We start from the raw sequence: 22,821 nt of genomic DNA on the forward strand, positions 1-22,821 counted from the left end.
TTATCGATTTATCGAAATTCAACATCTGTTGTTTTCTTACTTTATATGGCATCAGTTCACGACATACTCCATGTCATCTCGAAGCACTTCACATAGTAAGGTGAAAACCTTACAAACTTACACAGAAGTGCCCATCAAATACTGCACATAACACACAACATGTTTCTCGTTCTTTTTGCTCTTTTTTTGTTCCATCTAGCCAGTGTTGTGCTGTTTCCATAGAGGGACAGGGCTTTATATTGTAAAAAGGAGCCCACAGTGAGCAAAAATGACTGGAATAAAAATGCCTAGAAACTGCTTATGGTTCAGGGGGTTAATCTGAATTTTGAATATAACTTGCTTGGTGTGCCTTTCAAAACTCAGCTGCTTTGAATTACATTTCTCCTACACTGTTAGTCATCATGCACCATGTACAATAACACAGTGGGAACATTTTTTTTCTACAGTACAAGTAAATGGAAAAACCTGAATTCACAACTTTAGACCAAAGTTTCTATAGCGGGTTTTTTTTTTTTTACACTAAATTGACCACTGTGCTATTAAGATACAGACACTTTTACTTAAATTGGCAATATGCTTTCACAGGCACTGATTTGAGCAATGGTGGAAAAAACAACCAAACTTTCACATAAAAAGCACAGCTATAGAAGAAATAAGCACATCGACATGAATGCAGAGCTGTACGGATGATAATCCATGGAACACAGCGATGATGATTCAGTCTATATGACAAAGAGAAAAGCCAATCATCCAATCATTCCTTTATGATGTGTTCCCAATACAGAAATGACCTTATCGGGATGAGTAGGCACCACCCCCGCACATGTGCACACACTTCACACATGCTCACCATGCTCATATATCCTGCAGCACTCAAATGTCCAAACCTCCTCACAAAAAACAAAAAAAAATCCCTGGCAGCACTTTATCTGAAGGACATTACAGCCTGGAAGTGTGTCAGAATGTGTGAGACACAGTCCCCAGAGCACAGTCTATTCTCCTTGTCTGTCACTGAATCTGGCTGCCTGCTTATTCCCATGAGACACATGCACATACACAACCTCCACACCCGCATCTACCTCCCCAAATCTCATTCTCACTGTCTCGTCAATCAAATTGGAAGGTGAGAAACCATAAAACGGCATAGCATGTTTTAAGAAGTTCTCTTTATTTTTCCTTTAAATGTTCTTTCTACCGACAACTGTGCCCTCTTTTGAACTCCACTGCTGAATAAAGGGACCTGCAGCTATCTACCAAAAACCTCAGATATGAGGGGGAAACAGCAGATTAGGATTTACTGTATGCTGTAATACATTAGGGTGTATGCCCTAATGGAGGCTTTGATGGTGTAGCCATGGGTGTGTACAGGATGGTATGTGTTTGCATGTGTCTATGTGTGATGGCTGAATTAATGTGACAAGGCAGATGTAATGCAGAACCATAAATCTTTGCCCCGGGATCACTAGAGGGAGTACAGGAGGTGATACATTAAAGGGCACACACACACCACCGTTAGGATGCTGATAATAAAAACAAGACCCCGGCCTGCAATAGCCAGCTAATCGACATGACTCTATATCTGGCCCCGAGGGCTGCGACGTGCACACACACACACACACACATAAACACATGCACATGGCACCGGAGACACACAAAACACACACTCTATCCGCTTTTCCAGCAATTTAACATGCTGCTTTGAGCCCAAAAGCTCAACTGTTAGATATGGCTCTAATGCTGTTAAAATCTTAATACTGTTACACAAGCTCGCTGTTGTACAACATGCTAATTCTTTACTTACTGTGTTGAGAGCATGGGGGGGGGGACATGACAGCATATCCGCTGAGAATACTGTTGTGGCAAAAACACAGATGAAGCCATCGAGTGTTACTGTAACTTCTATCGAGCCTCGCTGTCAAAAGGAAGCCTCACCAGCTGATCAGCAATCAGACAGTTCCTCAACAGACTGCTCAACAAAATCTGACAACTGTCACTATCAAATCAGATGCTCTTACACTGTAAATGTACCACTGATAGAATTTTCCATTGTGCTGCAATGTGACAGACTTGATTTTTCATTCAAATCGTCCCCTCATGAGAGAAAAGCTGATCCATGCACATTTACTTTCATTTTAATAGTAAGCTTCGATATATATGAGAAGCTCCGCACATGACATTCGGTCACACATGCTGTAGGCTGAGCAGGTTCAGCCGCAGATATGTTTTCCTCTGAACTAAAACAATAATTAATGCAGCTCTTCATCGAATCTGCATTTCTGAGAACACTTGATATTCAGCTCACATTCACAATCATAAACATACATCTCATGGCGCTTGCATCCCTCCAACTGCGACGTACTTGTTCTTTCACATAGGCTAGATGCATTTAAATATATCTCCCTGGTAGAACAGCACTCTATATTTTGTCATATATTTCGTATATGCTGAACCGACTCAAACAAACTGCAAAGTAACACAGCAGGAATTGAAATTTGTTTGGCTCCCTCTCAATAGGTCTGTGGCGTTGAATTTTTCCCCTTGTATTTTCACACCGCTATTGTCTCTTCCTGCATGCTTATTCAAGGATAGCCAGGATGCTTGCCGGGCTTATGCCTCAAATGAAAAGGGCTTTGCAAGCATTCTAGGAAATTGCAGCACACTGGTTTCTGCACATAGACTACACTACGTACATGTACAATTACAGTAGGGCGGAGGCGTTGCTGTTTTTGGGGTGTGCCAAAATGCTAACTCAGGACTTGAGCTGGGAGTTTACATACGCTGTATTTGTCATTTCTCAGACTTAGCAACAGAATATGAAAAAAATAAGAAAAAGACAAGAAAAAAAGCCCATTTCACAGTCCCTTTCTCTTGTAACGCCAACTTGCAGAGGAATGGCAACATAGCTGCAATTACACACTGGATAGGACATCGTATTCGCATAGACTTGCACAGTACATTACACTATTTCCAGCTCGGATGAGCCGTTGCATCATTGCCAATCCAGAAATTAATTGCTCGCTGATATCACTGCAACCCCTGCCTTCCGCTCCCATGAGTGGCTGTATGGTATAATAAACAGCGATAAACGCAGACATATGAAGCCATACCTACACTCACATAAACCAAGATATTGCTGCTGTGACCCTGTTCAAACCTCCTATCACAGCATCATATCCACACTATTTTTATATCCGGCTCAGATAGATTGCAGTTCACATCTGGAAGCAGAGTGCATCTCAAATATATCTTGAGTGTCTACTTCAGATCAGATTCTGCTGCTCTGGTCAATTTTTTTATTTATTTATTTATTTATTTCTGTGGGAGAGAGAAACTGTATGCTGTATACTAAACTACCCACAGAGCTTCTCAAAAACCAGCACGGAAAGTTGGAAAGTGAGAGAGAAACAAGATGGAAACTCACCTCTGGTGGTGAGGTTTGTTTTTCTGTTTGGAAGCTACCGTATGTCTTGCCACAAAAATACAGGCAAAGATGAGGGCGCTTCTTCAAATGCAGTCCCAGGAGAAGTGCATGGGCGATCATATTCTTCATATTTGTATTTAGAGTTGTCCATTTTTGACTCAGACCACAGATGCGCAAACACATAAACATCAGGACAAGTGTTCCATCTACGGAAAACCTGAATAAATGAGCAGAGATGCATTTTAGAAGTTTTCTCTTTCCTGCACCACCATCCCAAAACCAAATGAGGAAATATCACTTTGAATATTGATGCTCTTCCTTCCGGTGGACCTCCAGAGACTGAAAGCGTTGTGGTGTCTAAAAAACGTGACATGATCCATTCCAACTTACATCGTCACCCATACGTGCAAAGATATATTGGCATTGGAGTATATACTGCTTGATACTGGCCAATATGAAAACTCTTTTGCTTAAACCCAGAACAGTTTAGGCTCAGAACACATCTGTGATATGTTAAGAGAATAAAAACCTAGCAGGGCTTTTAGATCCACGGACTCAAGTCCAGCTAGTCCAGGCCAGAGTCCAGACTAAAGATGGAGAAGCAGCATTTAGCTATTATGCTGCAAACAAGTGGAACAAATTGCCAGTGGAGATTAAGCTTCCACCAAATGTAGACACTTTTAAAACCAGGTTAAAAACATTTCTTTTCTCATGCGCCTATGCATGAAATCTGCACGATATCATTTAACTATCTGCACCTCACTGTAATGCTCTTAATGTTTTATGTAAAGCACTTTGAATTGTCTTGGACACGAAGGGTGCTATACAAAGAAACTTGCCTTGCCTTTTTACAGAACATGAAGCAGCAAAAGATGCTTGTGAAAATTTTGAAATGTTGGCTTTACATAGTCCAACAGTGATCTTATCATTGTGTGCAGCACATGTAGCAGAGAACGTATCACAGCCGAGCAGAAGGTGCCGCAGTGTCAAGCACAAGATGTAATATATGCATATACATAGCCTTATTTTAGCGAAGTTATTTTATATATATCTTACTGCTTTTTACTTCTAGGTACTGCATTTCTTATTTCATGCTATTTGTTTTTCTCTAAGCAATATCTGGCCCAAGAATTTTCTTCAGGATGAATAATGTTTTATCTTAACTTCTCTCACATAGTCCTATCTAAGAGCATTGCAGTTTTATATTTCTAAAAATTGGCATCAGCCTCAAAAATCCAGTATTGGCTCTAGTCATTTTACAATTTAATCTGTGAAATGATCACAATATTGGTATCGCAACAGAGCATATAAAACTAAAAATACAAACTCAACATTTCCATATGGATTAACTGTCCAACACCTCACACACCCAAATGCACACACACACACGCACACAATCGCACATGGACCTTACACCTGTTAATGGATGTGTTAAGAGGAAAAGACACTTGGTAGGATGGAGGGCGGATAGTAGGTGCGTGTTTGTTTTGTGCGAGTGTGTGGGGCGACTCCATTAGGCAATCACACACCCAGCTCCGCTCACCGGGGGACTTCTGTCAGCCTGTGATTTTGCCCTGTACCCCTCCCAGCCCTCTGCTGCTCACTGCTGAAATAGGTCAACCACATATAATGGAGGGGCAATGAGGAGCAAGTATGCACCCCGCCCTCCCTCTGTCACTTTGCACTCTCCCCCGTCTCCACACCCGTCCACCATCCGGCAACAGGGAGGCAAGCCACGGCCCCCCGTGGTCAGGCAGGGGCCGGCTGGAGGAGAGGCAGCCACAACATGCCGACCTCCCAGCCACAACAGTCATTTACACAGCCACGCTTGAACAGAGCGGATTCCAGCGTCTCATATGGAATGTGCACACTCACAAGACAAATTCGTACCATTGCCTTAAAAAGCTCATCTCTGCAAAATTAAATGAGAAGGGGGGGGAAATTGGAAAAATTTAATAATGGATGTTGTGTGTATTATGTGGAACTGTTTGCAATCACAAAATGGTTCATTACTGTCACTCTCAGGGAGCATGAGATGGAGGAGGAGAGGTGGAGGCCAGCTCAAAAACGTCTTTGCAGGGATTGCATTATTTCAACATTAAAGTGGCAATCCATTTAACAGTCATGGGGAGCCTGTGAAAACACTCGTATAATGTCTTCTGTGGCTCTGGAGAGACTTTTGTCAAGTCTGAGGGAAAAAAAAAACTCAAGTGACATCATTCAGGTGTTTGATCATGGAGATTTACAGATAAAGATGGTCTATCAAAGGAAGCTCCTGCATTGAATTACGTGCTGCATTCAGTGTTTTTCAAGCAAGTATGCTGGCCTCGGATGTCTCACTTATGAACATTCTTTTAAATCTATCTCTTACAGCCTCTGCTGAATCTCAGTTGTTCGTTTTAAAAAAAAAACATTTAAACAGCATTTCTGATTTTAGTTGCATTAGTCAAAGGCATTTCAGACATGTATACACTTTGATCAAACAAAAAATCTCTATCTCTGAGGCAAATCATGGTATTCCAGCCAAAAAATCTCTTCAGGGAAAACATGCCCTTGTATCGCTTCATTTTTTTTGCCATTTAAAAGTACTCCCAAGTACAAACTCCCCGTGAGTTTATGGTGATTTTCCCATGGGAATCAGCTTTGTGCATGCTTCACCATCAGAATGAACTCAACTTAAAAAGAATCGCTCAAAGCATTGGGTTTGCAAAACTGGCATAAAGACAAGGGGAACACAACAGAAAAAAAAGGGATTCATGTTGAATACTGGCATGAAGGGACGATCTGCAGCCAGTGATTTGGTTTTGTTACATTGAATGTCAGTAGGAATATAAATGAAGAAGTTCTACTCATTACTCATGAAAACGGTTTTATTAAAAACCGTCTTGCTTAGAAGAAAGTCAAAAGGTTGCTTTACTGCAGTGAATGTAGTTATTGATTCAAAGGGTAAGTCAGAAATGCTGCTGTCTCCTGTATTCATGTCAAAGGCTGACACATGTATGCACATGCACTGATACATCCATACACTGTGCAAATACGCACCAACACACTCTAAAAATTTGTCCTCATATTCCAGTTTTCTACCCTCCCTCTCTTCCACTTATCTTACTTCTACCCTTCCCATCTCCCTGCACTCTCAACTCATGTCGTCTTTCCTCTGCAGTCTCCACTGGCTGTGACCTTTTCTCCAGTGGAACGGGATACTGCCCATCTCCATCTCCCTCATGCATTAATGATCTGTGGTAAGCTGAGGGCATCTGTCTGACTCCCAGCCTGTCCGCTGCTCACCCACTTCCAAGGACAGAGCTGAGCCAGAGCCGAGCTCAGCCACATTCCCTGTCAGCCACAGGGATATGCAGATAAATAGCCACAGATAGCAATAGCTCCACAGTCTAAAAAAGTGGAGGCTGCCTCTTCTCATCTCCACCACATACATCTCTTTGACACTCCCCAGTGGCAGATATCTAAAATACTAAAGCTGAGAGATGACAGTATAGGCAACAGACATAAAGAAACAGCCAATTATCCTGGTTTCATACTGAAACTTGCTGCACATACAAGCAGCTGAAAGAAATTCCTTCCACAGGGTAGCAATGCAGATTGCTGCATTTTATATATATATATTATTTTTCATGGTTTAACATATACTCGGATAATGAGAGCTAAAATGTACCAAGCGGCCCTTTTTCAAACTGTCCCTGTGTCCTGCTCTCAGCATCTCTGCACTTTTTTTTCTCTAAAAGATCCCCAAAGTGCTCTTTTGGCAAAAGTTCAGTTTTGTCAAATTCAGGGAAGTCTAACAACCACTGGGATAAAGTGATTATATAAACCATGATGTCATCCATTTAACTGGCTGTACATTTGGAAATGGTACAAATGATAAATTCTCAACTTCTTTCCAAACAACTATCCTGATATGCAACATCTTGGCTCCTTGAGTTTATCTACTGTTTCCAGGCAAGTTCATGACCATTTGTAAAGTTTAGCTTCTTCACCAGAACAAATCTTACATTGTTCTTTACTCTCTCCACTGAATAACACAAAGATTCCTGAACTTCAGACTCCAGCACTTGGGTTTTAAGTGCAGTTAAAAGTGGTGCCTTAAACTGGAGATAGTCCTGTTATTCCTCTACAGTGCGGTATTCATTTCATAGTTATTGTATCTTCCACCTGTGCTCCTTTCAAATTGTCTGCACTGAAGGCAATTGTGCTACAGTATCATAATGAAAATTGGATTGCTTCTACTCTCCCCTCTCAACATTATAAAGAGACTAAATCAGCTTCCATGCCCTCAGGTGGACATTTCGAAACTCTTGTCTTCACCTTCTCGTCGAGAAACTAATGCTCCGGTAACCTCAGATTATGTAACAGAGTAATAACGACTCACATCTAATTTTTTGAAAGTGGATCTAGACCCAGAATGGACTGATATTACTGTCATTAATGTAAAATTGATGCCAACGTAAAACTTTAAGCATTGTAATAATTAATTTCTATGCATCCTGGCTGCTCTGCAAGGAACTTATTCCAATATTTTTTGAGTTTGTTTCCCATCAGAGTTTCTGACTGTACTATTATTATTCCAGCATTAATGTAGCATAATTCCACTGTAGATTGGTGTAAAAGCTGTATTACATTGTCTGTCTGGCACCAAAAGAAAGGAGACACAGACTAAACATTCTTGAAGGAGGATATACTGAAGGAATACCACGGTAAACGTCTATTATTCAAAGATTTTGCCAAAGCAACAACAGTGATGATCCGTTTGGCCTAAAAGAGGTATATTGTAATCACTAATCAGCTCCTTTGGTGTGTGTATCTCATCCTGTCACCTGCCAGGACTCATTCCCCAAAACCCTAAGATGCATTTTGACAGCTGCAGAAATCCTCATATGGGGGGGCGAGGGATGAAAAGATTTCTTCTGTGCACCTCCCAGACGCTCCATACCCAAATATTTGACTTTGCCTGTGATCCGCAGCCCTTGAAGGCTTCTGTTGGGCTTTTCCACGCGACTGATCTCTGTTTTCAAAGCAGGTGTTTAAAACACGACTGACACAGAAGCCTCACTAGCAAACCAGAACAAGAAAAAGACGGAGGGAGAAACGAAGAGGGGAAGAAGGAGCGATCAACAAAAGATTTTAAAAAAAGTAATATTTCAAAAGTAATTTTGCAAGTATGACGGCCAAACTGCGTGCAGGACATTCAAGATCTTTGATTGTTGAATCAGGCTCAGCTCAGAGGTTAAATTAGACATGACAATTATATCAGATAGCTGCGTGTCTGGCTGCATGCTGATGCAACTCCCCGGGGTTCCTGTCTATGGTGAGCCCCTTGATGTCACTGCTACACACTCCTACACACATAGCCTACAGACATGAAATAATACACACGCTAACACACATGCATGCTGCAAATGCATGTCCACCTTCATTCTAATGCAGACACACAATATACAGGAAGAAACCTCTCAGGGAAATCAGGCTGACAGATCAAAGCGTACACACACAGATACAAACCTTTAAGAATGTTTGAAAATCTACCGAAGAGGATGTTTTCCTAAAAAAACCAAACAAAATACACACACAGATACAAACCTTTAAGAATGTTTGAAAATCTACCAAAGAGGATGTTTTCCTAAAAAAAACAAACCAACAAAAAAAAAACAATTATCCCTGCAGTTGTGTTAAAGGAATGACCACTGCTGTTTCCAGTTCATATCAGGATTCCACACATCAGAGAGATTTTTTCTTTTTCACTGTCTTGTGTGAGCTACATGCAGCGCACTTGACATTCAGGTCGAGCTTAAAAACAGACAGACGCGGTTTCAAAAATACTTGTTCATCCATTGTTTTCAGTTGTCAGAAAGTGTCAGAATCTGCGTGACAGCCCATCATGTGTCAACATGAGTGGTGCTTTACAGGCTTGTTTTAGTCTGATGACCATGTGTTTTTGAGTTTATCTAATAGGTTTTGAAATTGCTTTATGAATCATGGGTGTGCACATAGTTCTCATCCTCATCCTATTAAAGAGCATGTAATCCTTGAACTGAATTTAAAACATGAAAGGTTTTCACTCGACAGCTATGATGAAGAGCCGCTACAGTGACATTTACTGTCAAATCATATTAATTAGTAATCACAAAAAAAAGCACAAAGACCGACGACAGAGTGAACTTAACTGCAATTAAGTTACAAGTGATTTCTGTGTAGCACACTGAATACACCCAAAGATAAACAAACATACAAAAATCTATAGACATATACAATTCCGGATGATATGATCAGCATCTAGATGATGAATCCATTCATGAGCTGAACCCATTTTATCCTGTGACGGGTTGCTTTGGCCGGAGCCTATCTGAGCTGACAGAGTGAAAGACGCTCTGCAGGACACTAGTCCATACAGGCCCAACATAAAGAGACAGAAAACCAAACACACCCTCACATCTACAGCTAATTTAGAGTCTTTAGAACCTGACATGTATGTCTCTGGTCTGTGATACTAAGCAGGAGCAACCAGAAAGAAACCCACAAAGGTACAGAGAGAACATGCTGATGGCATGGGCAATTTATGGACCAGACTGATATTATCTATTAATCCTGATGACTTTGATGATCTGCATTTCCACTTATGTAACTAGCAAGTGAACTTAACATTTACTTAGCATGTAAAATATTTAAAAATCTACAGAATTGCTCATAAATTTAAAGATTTCCATGGCCATTAAATTACTTTGTAGATTATCTTCCTTTAATGCCACCATCAAGCTGATAAGTGAGATCAACCAATAAATATGTGTTTTTCAGGGCCAATGTCAATATTGATTATTGGTAAACATTAACAATGATTACTATAACTGAATATGTAAAACAGAAATAGGAGTGATGGTGTCACAGTGTAATGTGATGCTACAAATCTATCATCTGTTTACTGCGAGACTGATTGATTGAGATTGATTAGTTTGTCTGCAGTTACGTCTGTTCTACCGTTTTTTTCTTTCACTGTTCTACCACTTTCGTTTATCAGACACTGTTTCAGGGAAATCTGTGGCTGCCTCCTAACTTCCTAACTAGCCATTAGCATAGTTTTAGCCACCGTGAAACCAGCTAATGCCCTGATTTGTGGAGACTACTGAACTTCTTGTTCGGTTTTTGCAGGTTGTATCTCTGCTAGAGAGGCATATCTGTCACTTGAAACAGATTGCTAAACTTGATTTTAATTTAGAAAATGAGACAGAACTTCAGATAGCATTAGCCACAGGCTAAAAGGCACAGCAAGCCTCGTAGCAATAGCCTTAGCCTTGCACTGTTAGCAGAATTAAGTTCCAGCTGCACTGACACCAACAAGTGAATTATTGGGCCGTTTTATGTGTAACAGATAAACAAGGCATACTTGTGGAAGACTGCGGTATTAATTACAACTTCAACAGAGTTTGCTAACTCACCTTACAAACACAGCTCTGTCAGCTGTGTTCCACAATGCACTCTGTCTCGCTACGTGAACAATAGCTTTCTGTGATTGGCTGTCACTTGTGGCATGCAACAAATCAGACAGAGCTGTGGGCGGGACACTGCTTGAGTGACTGCAGAAGGAGAGAGACGGCTGCATCAGCCGAAGTAGTGCATTTAAAGTGTTTGGGTCAATATATAACTGAGGGACTTTTGAAGTTCATGGGATATATCTTGCATACATTTTCATTAAAAGCAAAAAAATTTTTAAGTTTTTTATGTTCATTTTGATCATGTATTTACAAATTACATAATTATTTATTTTGGCAACAATTACTTATTAATAAAAAATGACTGGATATCCCTAAAATATCAATTAAATAACTGTCAGAATTTAATAACAACCAACTTCTAATTAGCTAAACAATAACAAAAATGAGCTTATTCAAAAATTGTTCTGATTGTGTTCTTTTTATTAAGTTGAGATAATCATGACAGATATTTCTTTTTGCCAATATATCAAATTTTATATGGAAAATAAGGAAGTGTGTTCATTTCAGGTCACATGACCTGCTCCACATGATGTCATTTCCTCCTGAAGAAAAGACTGGCCAGACTCCAAGGCTTTCTGAGTTATTTAATATAAAGTAGTGTGTGAGTCAAGTGTGGATTTATGGCATGTCAACAGGTTTACTACAATATCTTTATAAATAACTTTCAATTTCAATTTTACTCAATTGTATATATAATATTTAGAAGAATCTGTAAAAATGCCATGTGGTGTTTGGTTATAGGCGGCTGTGTTGATTTTAGGCCTGAAAACAGCAAGAATATCAACTATGATACCTGTCAACTATGTTATAAAAAGTCCAATTATATATTGACTCATTTGGTGATAATTGGTGAATAAAAATAACAATACCAATAAACAGAAAAATGACAGATATTATGCCTAGAAAGGAGATTTATTATATCAATCCTTTGACACACTCACATTATTGGTCTTCTCACAAACAAAATCTACTGTGCGTATGTACTGCACCTAAACTCCATGTACACTTCAAAACTCAACGTATCTCCGTGTGATACGTGGGGCCTAACACTCAGTGCTGTGAGTGACAGCCAGCCCAGGAGAAACACGCCAGGAGGTAAACACGGTGCCTTAATAGAGGAGGTGAAAACATGGCTGGTAAGATAGAAGAAGGTGACAGAGAGAAAGAGAGTGGTAGCTACTGAGGGAGAGATGGCGTGATATCGGGGGAAATGTGAGGGGGGGGGGACTTCTCCACGGGCTAGTAGTTCAGCTCACATCACCTTGCCAAACTGTCACTGCCCCCCAACGCCGACCCTCCTCCAAATCAACCCCCGCCCCTCGCCCCTCCGGCCCTGCCTCCCTCCATCCTCGACAGAATGATTAATGGCGTTTCTGGCGATGCGAGCACCACTGTCCCTGACTACCCTAAACATTATCATAACTTTTTTTTTTTTTTTTGCTATAATCATCGAGAGTATGCAAAGCCCAGATTTTGCCGTGAAACGCATATAAAGAAACCAGAGGGTTTGTATTTTATACCTGTTTGACTGTACTGTGTTCATAATAGGTGGAATAAAGAAAGGACACTTGGATTAATGGTACAGTTCTATGGAGGAGACTGATAGAATCAGCATCATTTCACATCCTATCTCCTACACAACTATTAAAATCCAAAAATGATGTTCCATGTAATGACAAAGGGACTGCAGCTCAGCACTGAGCCTCTCCCAGCGCCTGGGTCATATTTTCCTAATGTCTTTTTAATATAGTCATGTCATAATCCTGCTGTTCCTCTAAATATTCTTGCCTATCATGTGCCATGTACTGCATCGACAGCACCATATTACAGCAATACGGCACGAGAGTGGCCTACAAGTTTCGTATCACTTCTGTATCCCCACAGGATCCATTACTGTTTATAGGACTGTACATTAGCCTCTGTCTGCTGCCATTATCTCCTACTGCTGGGGGCACACTCAGCATATCACACTGCACAATGAGAGATTTTTACACTTTGCAACATGCAAACTAAAACTTGCACAAAACATATCATCTAAAGGCGTGTCGGTATGCCGACAGACGCATACACAAACATAGCAGAATGCATTCCATACACACTCGTATCAAAATCTCATCACATACAGCAAAGCGTCCTCTCTGCAATCAGAACACGGAAGTGGTGTGAAGTGTGTTCGGCTCCGATGTGTTGTGCGGTAAAAATGCAATTTAGATGCGTGGCCTTTCCAGACAGCCTGCAGAGATTTGTGTTTCGTTGGAGGAATCTGAATTTGGGTCTCTGATGAGGTTCAGTTTGGTGTTTCCATCACTGTAATCAGGGAAGGAAGAGAAAAACCATGCACCCTGTCCTTACACATGGAAAGCCTAATTTTAAGCCTACCTCTGCTCTGAGCTGTAATCATGTTGTAGGTGTCAAAAAAAGAATCAACTGATTGATATTACTGAGTAGACTCCACCCTTAACAGTTTCAACTTCAAACTAGATGGAAGTGTTGTGCATTCATTCCTTAAGAAAAGTCCAAGATAATCAGTGTCTCATATTCACTCTTTGATACAGAGTGGTAAGAATAACTAAAAGAGAAAGCTGGAAAGTGAAAATAAGATAAAATTTTAATGGAAATCCTGAAAAGTGACATTTATGGCCTGATTCAAATTTTGACAAAATAAAATAAAGACTAGGAAGATTAAATGAAAGTTATTGTCAGTGCAGTAAAAGCCTCTTTGTTGAATTCACTGGAAGACACCCAAGGAGGTACGAATCAGTGCAAAAGTGTAAATTCTTTAAAAGCAGTAAAGACTCTCTCCTTCTCAGCGGTTAACAGGAGACACGAAACAACACCGAACAAATCCACAAACTGTATATCTCGGCTGTTTTTCCTAATAGTAATAAATTTTAAAAAAGAGGCATAACCTCAAAGTAAAAGGCGAGTCAGCATTTCCTTAACCACACAGGGACTCGACAATAAATGATTTGCTCCTCTTAGAAACAGACACAAGCATGATAAATTAATCAGGGAATGAGCTAACACGCGTCTCATAATATCTTAATAATGCCACTCTACCCAAAACATCCAAATACAAAAATGCCTTTGGGGGGATGTTTTTGATGAATATTGTAGATTGTCTTGATCTGGATGATATGAAACGTGCTATGTCTTCTATTTGAGATCACACAGTTTAAAATGTGTACTGCAGCAGTGAAAGAAGCGACTGTATGCTGCTAAAACACAACCGTGCACATTTTACTGGGTCATCCAGGACCTCATGCCAAAAGCCACACACTCAGGCAAAAAAATAAATAAATTGGAAAAATCGGCGTGATCTGCTGGACCCGTACACACAGCTTAGTCCACAACAGTGACTGATATTTAATCTATGTTACGGCCTCTCATCCATATGCAAATGGTGTTGTAGGTCACTCAGACAGACAGCTAATAAAGTGAAGATTTTTAAAACGCTGGTTTATATGTATATGTGTGAACATCTAAAATGAAGCGTTTCTAAAGCAATAATGTCACACTTTAACTCGCACATGACCATCGTTGCTTTGTGTAATGTGCACGTGAGCGTGTGTGCACGTTTGGATGGCACTAGCAATTACAAGTTTACAGCTTAACTCGGCGTCACTGTGCCTCTTCACTGGCAACCGAAAGCCTCTATGTCTGCTGCACTTGCTCCACAGGATCTGCTGTTTAAAGCCCACCAGAAACAATGAAACGACAGTCTTCTCTGGTGTCTGATGTACCACTGATGTCGACTGCTCCGGCACGCTTGTTAGAGCGTTTGTAGTTGTTTTTCTGTTCTATTGTGAACAGAGATGTTTTGTAAAATGCTGTATGTGTGTGCAGATATCTTTATAAAGGAGGGGAAAATATTGGCGGAAACAAATACCCATACTAGTGTGGTCAAGGCCACAAACCAGTCCCGCTTGCCTGATGACATATGCTGCAAACACCTTTTTTTAGGGGAGAATGTATTTATTTTTACCATATTAAGAAGTAAATATTAAGCTTAAGAGTCCATTAATAGCATTAGAATTATGTGAGGTCACCCAGGAAACAAAATGAAACAAAAATATTGCCATAAAGGATTAGGGTATAAAATACATATTTAATTCCATAACCCTCTGAACTTAAACACAGTTTCCGGCTGCTTCTTTTCTCTCACATTTCTTCCATTGTGGACAAATTTTTCACAGCAATTTTAAAATCCTGCATGCTAATGAAAACACTACACTCAGGGCAATAAGTAGAGAACCCTTAAAATGTCTTTTGTGCATTAAGACACAACTATGATGCCACAAATCAGAAAAAGAAGAAGAAAGGAAAGTGACATTTCTTTCATTTAACAAAAATTGAAAACCAGAATACAGCATTTTTTTTCCAAGTGGTCACAGGTGTTACCAACGTTGTAGACAAATGGAGACTTTACATACTAAAGATGTATTTAATAATTAAATTGTGAAGCTGTTTCCATGCTTTTCTCCTATCTGCTCTGTCTAAGCAAAGCCCCCTTTTCAGCCGACAAGTTCCTAAATCTTTGTCAAATTACTTTTGGTTGCAGCTAAATCAAAGATAGCTCCGAAACTATACTGAGAAAAATCTAATTTTTTGCTTTTACAGAATCTGGTTCATACAAATGGTTTATTTTGGGCATAATATGTAAAGAGATAAAGTGATCATGATGAAGTATCATTATTTTCAGCTTAGATTTGATGAAGTTTAGAAATGGAACCGGGTGTCACATGATAGGTTGAATGACAGTCGGGAAATTGAAAATCTGAAGTTTCTTTCTGCTTTTAGTGCTTTTAAGTTTCTGGATGTGATTATTGGTGTAATTTTGGTGATTTTCTTACAGATAACATGCTTTTCTAACCTACTGGTTGGTTTGGGGCTTCAGAGGATTAATTATGTCCACACTATCTTTGTAAAATAAGTGATTTTGTGTTTAATGTGTGTATCTACAAGAAGAAAATCAGGAAAAACAACAACTACGCTCCATGATTGGAACATCTTCAACAATAGCTGACCCAGTAGGTGTTCAAAGACCTTCTTGTTGGAGCACAAGGTTTCTATCACGCAGAGCTCTGAGGTTATTATCTTCACAGAAGACTTCAAGCATCACCACACAGGGTCAGATAGGAGGTCAGGGAGTATGTCACCACCCTTCATCCCACAACAACAGATCCGTCCTAATTTCAATCCCACATCTCGCTACAGTCCTCCTCTTCTTCCTCTCCTGTCAGGGTTTTTTTTTGTACAGGCTGCTCAGGTTATAGGCCAGATGTTCTGCAACACATTCATATCAGTTATTCTTAATGCTTCACCTGCTGAAGCAAACAGTCGCCTTTGTCTTCTTGAAAACTTGCGGGATCTCCAACTGTGAAAGGGGACGCGCCCAAGACGTGCCGTGTACAGCAAATGAAGAACAACAGTTTCATTTTCCTCCTCAGCTCAAGCAGATGATGTATTCCACAACTTCTAATTGTGCTACTGATTAGGCTCATCCCACTGCATATCTCTGCCACTTCACAAAGCTCATCAGGCACATCTGTTCCCAAGTACCAAACAAGAGGCACATTAACAAACAAATAGATAACAATTAGTCACATTTGAAGTCCTCTGTTCCATTAGAGAGAAAGCTGGGACTGCTGGCTCCAAGAAAACACAAATGCCAGGCTACAGTGGGGCACTTCCTGGAAAGAAGCTTTCAGCATTTTGCATCATGGTGACAATGCATTTTAAATCAGAAGACTGTGTGAAAAGCACAGAGCACAAAGACACGAGTGAATTAGAACATTGATGGGTTACAGTCATTTACAGTTATTGTAATCTGGATTTTAAATTTGCATAAATCTGAGCTTTTCTTCTTTCTACAAGAGACACAGACTTAAGAATGTGAAGGGCTGCCGAGCTGTCAGTCAGGCAGCATTAAGAGACGACTCATGACATGGCTCCGAGTCAGAGGTTAAAGTCATTACGAGCTGGGTGGTTCCACTTTCTGACCTTTGACTCTCTTTTCACAACACCCTGTCTGTCTTTTCCTCTCTGCCCTTCAGGTTAAAGCCGACTCTGTGTGCGGAAGCAGGTGCTACAAAGTCTACAGCTGCAATGCTAAAACTCAGAAACACACACCATGACCTGCAGCAGAAAGCCTTGTTTTCATCATTTGTGAGCTTTACGCTTAATAATTACTTTGACCTAATATTCAATTTTGCAACTGCTTTTCTTATACAACATGCACATACCTCCCCTTTTGCCTTTGTATAACCCTCTCATCTTCCCACTTCTTTTTCCATCTTCAAAATACTTTGCTGTCCTTTCATTTTTGATGAGAAAGGGGAACAGGAGGCCTATGCCAGTGCACTCCCAGCCTTATGTTTTAATATTTAATGGAGATGTGCAGTAATACCAGCAAAACACACACATACACACACAAATACGCATGCACACACTAGCACTGCGAGCGCCTGGTGCGAGCAGGTGTCGTTGGCGAATGCTAATTGAACTGGTCTATGGGTCAGTGAGCCTTCCTGTTTTCCCTGTGCAGCAGTGTACAGATACATCCTGGCAGAGCAGAAATCACTGTTTCTGGAGGGCACTTCTGCCTCCCACTGTACGACAACTGAGACACTCCCTTGGCTTTACAGTCAAGCAGAGATGCGCCTCTAAGCTCTGTGATGAGGAGGATTATGGAGAGCGACAACTTGATATTTTCTTTCAACTAACCAGTGGGCTTCAGATAAGAACGTGGTGCGGAACAGACGTCTATCTACCTGAGGTGTTTCTGAGGAAACTCTAATCCACGGTCTCATTCTCATATCACAAGATCCATACAGGTTCATTTCTGTCTCATTCACCCTGGGTGAATAAGAAAATCGAAAAAAAAAACATCCTTGATCTATTCCACCTCCAAATGTAGCATTTGATCTGTGATGAAGCACACACACATAAAGAAGCCACAGCTAACATTCCCATCTCCCTGAATAGACCCAATACAAATGAAACTGTGCCCGAAACAGACATTATAATATAAATGAGAAAGTGTGAGTAATGCTGAGTGACACATGCCGTGTGCAGGGGCAGGTTCACATAGGTTGATGCCTTCAGCCCATTAACTTAGCAGCTAACCAACGCTCATTAGTCTGGGTTTTCAGCAATGCAATATTTTTTGCGCATGTGTAATTCATACTGGGGAGCTCTGCAAACATACAGAAGGAGAAGAAGAGTGTAGCAGAAATACTTGTTTTGGAATATGCTTACCTTTATGCGGTAGAATCACCCGAAACACGAGAGCATGTGCGAGAGAGAAAACAGAGAGAGAAACACAAATTAGTACGAGAACATATTTTCAAACTGCATACAAACATACTGCAGTGCATCAAGAGAGTGCAAAATGGTAACACGTTTTACATTCTGGGTTGAGATGGAGTCCACAAAAGAAAGCGTGAGCTCCCTTGAAACTCACACCCTGCCCCCCCGTGCAGCCACACATGGCTCTGTTTCAGAGATGGAGGAATTCAGGAGGAACACATGTTTCCGGGAGCACTGTCAAGTATGTTAGAACACAGCAGAGTTTACAGAGTACGGGAACCGGCTTTAATTAGAGTTAAGCAGACCTGGCTCTATTTGTTTTCATTTGTGTGATTTATCCCCTTTCATTTGGCAGCTGGCTAACATGTCCCAGACCATCAGACCAACTTCGCCTGAGGAAAAAGGATACGGCTGGCCTTTAGAGCGGAGGGCAGGCTGCGAAGCGGGAGAAAAAAGGAAAAGAAGCACTCTTGTGGAGTTTATTGGGCCACAGTTGAGGCCACCTTTCATGTCGATATACTTGCATGAAGACCAGTGGAGGTGGTACAGCTGTGATATTACATGTGACCCAGCATATTTTCCTATAGGGAACCACATTTCCCCTTCATCCAAGGCCTCAAGGGGAAAACAGATATGAGTGGGATGAGGGTGGGATATCGCCTAAAGACCAAAGATGGGTTATTAGATATTTGGACAAGCACTCCAGACAACATAAAGCTCCTTGTGCCTCGAGGGAGATCTGCTGATAGTTTTAAGGCTTAAGTGTGTCTCTGTATTACAAACAGTCAAGGAACACGGAGCGAGCATCTGTGAGCATCTGCGAGATGCTCTACGGCGAAGAAGGAATCAATCAAAGGCTAACATCTGCCTCTGAAAAGACGTTCTTTACTGCAGTAGAATCTACAAACCATAAACTCCAATATGGAAGGTGAAATGATCCGAGACGTATGATCTAGATGCCTGTCATTGTTCACTCACAACCAACCCTCTTACACTCTTTTCTCCCTCTTTTCTCATCTTTTCCCCATTTAACTCTCGCTTACATCGCATTGAATGGGCCTCATAAGATTACAGCTAATGTGGATGCATCCTTAGCTTTGTGATCAGATTACCCATTGCCACTGAGGCTGATCCATTTGATGCAGAGACACAAGGGTTAGACTGGGATGTGGCTCATCACTGCCAGCTCGTCACTGAAAGCACTCACAATAAACAAGAAGAAAAGCCTCAAGCTAACACAAATTAGATACAGATATGAGGGATACACCAGCACAGTCAAGAACTCATTTTAACTTCCATGTCATTGTGTAAATTGGCAAACCGCAAAATGTTCGCGTGCTCAGCATGTCCCATCTCAAGTGGCAAGCAGAACAAAGGGCTCACATGAAAAAGCACATCGCTGTTCAGTTTCTGACAAATGGTTGTAGTTACATTTTTTTTCTTTTTGTCTAATGACCAAGGCTGTCTTCACTCAAAGGCTCCCTGCGAGCAGGTGATCAAGCCCAGGTAGTAGATTTACAGTCTGGCCAGCCTGCAGGCAGCTGAGGGGTCTAGGAACATCAATAAAGGGTTAACCAGCACAGTTAAGACTTAAAGGGGCAGTAAGTGGCTCCATTAGCCTGTCTGACTGCAGCAGCCGTAGGGCCAGAGGTGGAGGTGCGGTAGATGAAGGAGCGAGGGAGACAGGAGATGAGGTGCCCCTGAGACATCAGTCCATGGCGGAGTAGAAAAGAGGGCTGGAGGGCAAAGTTAAAGACTGCTGCTCAGGCATCAAATCAAAGCTACTGCTTTACCTTCCAGCCCCAAGACAGAGGCAGCACAGTCACTGGGAAAAGAGCAGGAAACACCACAGGAAATGAGAGAGAGAGAGAGACCAAGAAAGGGTTCCATACCACCAGGCCTGCACATCTGAGTCTGATCAAAAATCAGTGTAGCTGTTTTCAACTGCTGGCAAACCTGCCTTCTGAGTTTATGAGCCGATCCAATCATTAATCAGGAGTATTTCCTGGCCCTCTCCCACTCTTAACTGCTGACACTTGTTTGGTGGGGAGCTACTGAGGGATTCTCCAATCAGGTTAAAGGATGAATGTTTATAAGGGCAACTGTTGCCACCTACTTAAAGCTCTGTCAGGGGGTCTTAATTAGTGGCCTGTGTGAGAGGGCGATTGTGATTGGCTGGAGTGCCTCAGGATTTAAACCTGCCCTGTGATTTCAGCTGTGTTCAACCTTCCTTTGTGCAAGTGCTTTTTGTACAATGGAGCCATTTAATACCCGCTAACCTGCCAAGAGATTATCTAACACACAAATTCAGCATGCCCAAACTGTATGAATACGTAATTTATTATTCCAGCTTCATGCCAAATTCTGCTCAAATTTGCACCGATGTGTCACTTTGTCTTAACAATCATGCAGCTGGGATAAAAATATTGCACAAAAAAGACAGAAAATGCTCCACGCTGTCCTGCAAGCCAAAACCTGCTGTCCCCGTGTGTCTTTCAGTACAATCTTCTTTGACGTGACAAATTTTGATAGCAAGCTGCCGACATATATGTAGAAGTTGTTTTCCAGATCACTTAGGAAGACAAGTAAAAGGTGAGTGCTTTAAGACTATACAACACCATCCAAATTGAGTCATTGCATACGAACAAACGCACAAATTCACACACTAGTTCTGTTGCTGTGTGTGTGTCAGTGGTATTGGCATATAAATACATTCATGATCTGTGTAATGATAGCCTCCTTTTAATTTTCCAACCTTTTAATTCTCTAATCTACAGCTTTCGTTTCAATTTGCGCTTTAACAAAACACATAACACACAATCCCTGCTCAGCAGTTCTGCCCCGTAATAAGTGGAGGTCTCAACCCGGCACTTTAATAAATGTGTTAATTCAGAGCTCACCAGGCAGAAACAATGCCAGCATGGGAGATAAATTCCCCCGTGTTCATTTCCTCTGTCTGTCTTATGGCTGATGCTGAGCTGGAGATGGCCCATGGGGGGGAAATGAAGACCATACATCACACTGAGGCATCCCTGCGACTCTAACGTGGCTCACTCTCCCGTCTGTCTCTGTGCATCTGTTTGCGTATTTTCTATGCTGTAATAACACCATACGGCCATTTGTAGTGTAAGTTGCCAGATATGATGTGGTGCCAGATACATTTTGGTAGGTAAATACATTTTTTTAAAGGAAGAGTTGTTGATTTTAGGTCTAGACATGAGTGTCACAGCCGAAGATTTAAAAAAAAACAACAACAACTCTTTGCCATTTTCTTATAGTAATGTTCTCTGTGTGTGTGCCAGTAGTGCGATTGTCCACTGCATACTGACAGGGGGCTTTTTATTACTAAACGAAGCCCCGTGGAAATGCTGCCTTTACTCAGCCTGAACGTTTCTATTATTAACTCTCAGTGCTGCAAAATCCCCAAGGCGAGTGTTCCGCTGGTCTGTGAGGGAAAACATCTTTACTGGATAATAGCCCTTCGTCTAATTACAATTCCAGCAATCACAGACACACACAGACGTGCATGCACCTCGCAGAGAAAGCAGGAAGAAAAAGGTAGCACGCACCATACATATAAATAGGCAACACAGCAAAGGTTCGTGTTTGTTATGCAAGAGTTTGTTGCAGCAGTGATAAGTTGAGCTCATTAGTGCGGGCTGTGACATTACGGATGGGACTTTATAACGAAGCTTCAGTCAGATACAACAGAGCTAATCACTGCTGCAAAACCTGTGGCTGCATCAAAAAAAACAGCTCGGTGAGAGACAATTACATTATATCGCTGTGTGCACAGCCTCAAGAAGCAAACTCATGCAGCGGTCTGGGGGCAGAAACAAAACGGCTGATTCATTGGGTATGAAAGAAGGTGAGCAACAAAGCTAAATGGAGTTAATATTGGCTGTCTGTTTGACCCTCCCTGTATTATCTGTATCCTTTTCTCTCTAGAATCTGTGTTTGCGATCTCTAATTGGGTTCAGTACACAGGGGTCAGCGGTTAAGTTGCTCTCGTCTGGGATTCTTCAGAAGGCTCCTCATTCCTGGGCCGACCTGCGCCGTAAACACAGAACGCCATAATCCTCCAGCACATAAACACACATGCGAACACAAAAGTCTCAGGTTCCAGACCATCAATAAAACTGCACACCACCCCTCCTGTGTCACTTGTTCCCCCCCCTCGGTATTCCCTTTTAATGGCTTTTTGAAGGGGACTGAAAGCTTTTCTCCCGACTCTCGCTCCCAGTTTGTTTAAACAAGTTAATTAGGGTGGTTGATCTGATGGGGCTCCGGTGCCTCTCAGGTCTGTCACAGACTCCGAGCTGCCAGTCAGCGGGACAAAGAGACGCTAATCCCTGCTCAAGTCACTGGCAGGAGGTAGTCGGGACAGAAGACAACTCGACTAAGCATACTGCTGAATGAAAGGAGGATCAGGATGAATGAAAAACACAAATCAGAAGCAGAGGAGTCACTGTTAACTCTTATAAACGCTAGGATTAACAAAGATCAAGAAAAATGTTATGCTACAACCATCAAAAAAAAAAAAAAAAGTTGTACTTCATGTCCTCCTCAGGCTGCCCAGATATCAGT

The 22,821-nt window shown here is 41.3% G+C and overlaps 1 protein-coding gene across 4 annotated transcripts in view; it reads right to left on the reverse strand.

Moving 5' to 3' along the window:
• The window catches only part of unc5cb (unc-5 netrin receptor Cb), a 123,084-nt gene that overhangs the window by 63,408 nt on the left and 36,855 nt on the right, over window positions 1-22,821 (reverse strand). The window contains exon 1 of one of the 4 annotated variants that reach the window (XM_023269403.3): window positions 10,867-10,887. The exons of the other annotated variants lie outside the window; for them this stretch is intronic. The gene's annotated coding sequence lies outside the window, so the exon portion shown is untranslated. Of the gene's footprint in view, window positions 1-10,866; window positions 10,888-22,821 lie in introns of those variants that run through there. 4 annotated transcript variants of the gene reach the window in all.

Source organism: Amphiprion ocellaris, chromosome 17, assembly GCF_022539595.1.
Source record: "Amphiprion ocellaris isolate individual 3 ecotype Okinawa chromosome 17, ASM2253959v1, whole genome shotgun sequence".
NCBI classification, from domain to species: domain Eukaryota; kingdom Metazoa; phylum Chordata; class Actinopteri; family Pomacentridae; genus Amphiprion; species Amphiprion ocellaris.